The following is a 3,244-nucleotide window of genomic DNA, read 5'->3' as shown; positions in this document are numbered from 1 at the left end:
TGCATGTGGACGAGCTCGAATACGGCGGTTTCCGGTGTTAGCAGCCGATCTCCACGTTCGTAGCAAAATTCGACGAGGATGGTGCGTCCTGGACGGTGCGCAAGGACAGACATCTGCAGCGTTACAATTTCAGGCTCCTACCCTATCTGGCTCCTACGACGGCAGGGTAGGGGAACCCCGGAGTTTCTATACAACACGGAGACAACACAAATCAATCGGGATTATGAGTTCTTGTAGGATGTAAGGCTGGGACGGACGAAACGGCGGACCAAACCAAACGGACCGAACTAAAAAACGCTTTCGCTTTTATTATTAGGTATAGATATCGAGGAACGGAGAGAGTATTGGATAAAGGTGCCTCATTGACCACTATTATCGGATACGCCGAAAAAAGTAGTATAGATACCATATTTTGATGATTGTGATTGAAGGGTCAATCAATTGATCTCCCTACCGAGGAAGACCATCGTGGAGTCATGGGGTTCCCCTTTCCCTCACCACGCTCTCTCCTCCTCTTCATCCCTCGCTCTACACTAGCGCCGCCATTGTCTCTCCATTCCCTGTCGCTTCTCCCTTTCTGCAAGGGAGCATCCATCTCTTCTTAACCATCCAGCACCCCGGCGGCTATGTCCGCTGCGGCGGCAGCGACTACTACGGGCATGCCAGTGCGTGGAGATCCCCGTCAACTTCAATTTCGTATGTGAGATCCACGATCCATAGTCTAATCAGATAGGATTTGGGATGGGGTTTTCTTTGGCTCCTCCGGATTGCTGTGATTTTGCAGGGTGTAGTCACATCAGGGTTCGGGTGCCTGATGCTGGCATGCTGCGTGGAGAAGAAGGGTCTGGTGTTCGCCGCCGCCTTCAGCCCTCTATCACAGATATTCGCAGCTCTACCTGAATCGGTTAGCCATTAACTCATCAGATTTTTGCTGTTTGTAAATTACAACAACTAGGTCGAAGTGATCTCAATTAGTGTAAATTTTGTGTTGATTCGATGATGACTTGATTTTTGCAGCATCCGGGATTCAGCGCTTGTGATCATGTGCTCTACCTTGTATTCCTCCGGATTACCGGTGTGCATGTGTGCAGTAGTCGCTTCCTGTTTCTTGCCCAGTATGGTATTCCTGCTGCTGTCTTATATTCCGTGGCCTTCTAAATGTTTGGCGTAATACTTAAACCACATTTACTCCTCTTCCTGGTCATGTATGTATTATGTGTTGTGGGTCAATATAATTTACTTGCTCCCGACCTGCCAGCAAACAATTTGCTTTCAGTGTATTGCAATGCTCTTGCACTTTAATCTCCATGTTGCATATATTGCAATGATCTTTATCTGAATGTACTTCTCTTCAAACACAATTTGTTCGCAACTTGACCTTCCAAAAATTAGACAAGAGTTGTAGATACTTAATGGGAAGGGTATTTGATCTTGATTTTAGTGATAGCTGTATACATTCTTATTGTTTTCACCTCAGAATGTAGCGCCACAAGCAGTCGGGCCAACAGCTACGGCTGTGGGTGCTAGGAGCGAAGGCCGTGTTTAGTGTGTTTATGGGCTATTATCAGACTCGAGTAGCAACAGATCCACAATAAAAGAAGATAATGTAAGTTATTCAGTTGCTCATTGTTCTGTCCGCAACATTAACTAAAATTCATACTTCCGCAACTTAGGTAACTTAATTTCCTTAAATTATTGTATTTTATGGTGCTTCTCATTTCTGAAAGTTGTTTCTTTATTCAAGTTTACTCATAATTATGTGAATTTAAGTATTAGAGATCCAGCAGCAATGGTGTTTGCATGTGGGATCCTAGAAGAGTGGCCTATTACAATGGCCTGTTAGAAGATACATAGAGATAAAAGGGGCACAGATGCCAAAGAAATGCTGCAAGACAAGGATGCGCTGGTGGAGATGCCTCGTCGGTGTCTCCACCCCACTGTCGAGTTCCCGGTGGAGATGTCTCATTGTTGCACCAGTGCTTCATGCCCATCACTCCATCAGGTCTTTGAGCTTCCTCGCGTGTACTTAATTATAGCTGAACTTATGGGTAAATAAATCTCCATGTACGTTCCAGTTCGGAGTTCAGTTTGAGGAACTCTTAATTTTGTAGGTTGCTTGCTGGATGTGTGATCTAAGTGGTAATGCGTCTTTGCTAAATTTTATATGGTCGTACTGAAGACTTTGTGTGCATGTATGTATTTGAATTGGTAGAAGTTACTCAGGGTCGAAAAGATGATGCAATAAAAAATACTACCCCCTCCTTGCCACAATGTATTGCCTATAAGATTTTTTTAAAGTCAAAACTATATGAAGTTTGACCAAGTTTATTGATAAAATTATCCATATATACAGTACCAAATGTATACCATACAAAAAGATACATCATGATGAATCTAATGGTATTTATTTGATATTCTAAATGTTTATATTTTCTACATATTTAGTCAAACTTTACATTAGTTGAATTTTGAAAAATAACTTATATGTACAACATTTTTTGGCAAGTAGGGAGTACTCCAACATCGAGTGGACCTTCGACTTGCAACACCGGAAGGTGGAGAATGCCAGCCGTCGGCAGAGGGAGCAGAAGGCAAGGGAGCGGAAGGATCTGGCGGCAGCCCTAATGCAAAGGGCTGCCTCCATCGAGAGGATGCTGGAGACCCTGCCCCAGTATGCCCCCACCGCGTCGGGGAGCCAAGGTAGCGTCTCGTCACCGTGGCCGTCAAGCTCATCGCCCGGCACCTGTGCTGGTGCTCCAAGAAAGCCTTCTACGCCGGTGGGTGATCTCGCCCTTTGATTTCCGCGGCTATGTATTGACGGCCGACATGCGCCATTTTTTGATTCGCTACACATTGATTCGCGGCGACTTGCGATGATGTGATTGTTGAGACTATTCGATCGATTTGTAGGCGCCATAACTATGTGATCTGTGATCTATTTAAATTTATTTGGGGTCCGCGTTTGGGGGCTGCGGCTGGGAGCCGGTGCCGCAGATAAGTAGTTCTTAACCCCCCACCACCCCCATAAAGGCACGCGCTGGATGATTTATGGGGGGTAGAGGGACGAGTGAAGATGCTCTAAGGAAGTTAGGGTTATGTTTGAATTATGTGACAGAAAATAAATTTGTGGAACCGTGGCAACGCACGGGCATTCAACTAGTTAAGTTAGTAACCCAGTTGCGGTCACCATGGATGCCGCGTAGTTCGTACGTTGCCGTTGGTTATTTGTGCGCCGTACATATGC

General features: G+C 45.3%; 1 long non-coding RNA gene across 1 annotated transcript; it reads left to right on the top strand.

The window, feature by feature from the left end:
* Positions 1–442: 442 nt before the first annotated feature.
* On the top strand, positions 443–2,948 carry LOC127327441 (uncharacterized). The gene is made up of 3 exons (XR_007868546.2): positions 443–904; positions 1,018–2,002; positions 2,510–2,948. It is a non-coding gene; the product is annotated as an uncharacterized lncRNA (long non-coding RNA).
* Positions 2,949–3,244: the final 296 nt, after the last annotated feature.

The sequence above is a fragment of the Lolium perenne genome, chromosome 1 (assembly GCF_019359855.2).
Source record: "Lolium perenne isolate Kyuss_39 chromosome 1, Kyuss_2.0, whole genome shotgun sequence".
Taxonomy (NCBI): domain Eukaryota; kingdom Viridiplantae; phylum Streptophyta; class Magnoliopsida; order Poales; family Poaceae; genus Lolium; species Lolium perenne.
Note: the sequence above shows the minus strand (reverse complement) of the source record. Positions and strands in the feature narration are given on the sequence as shown.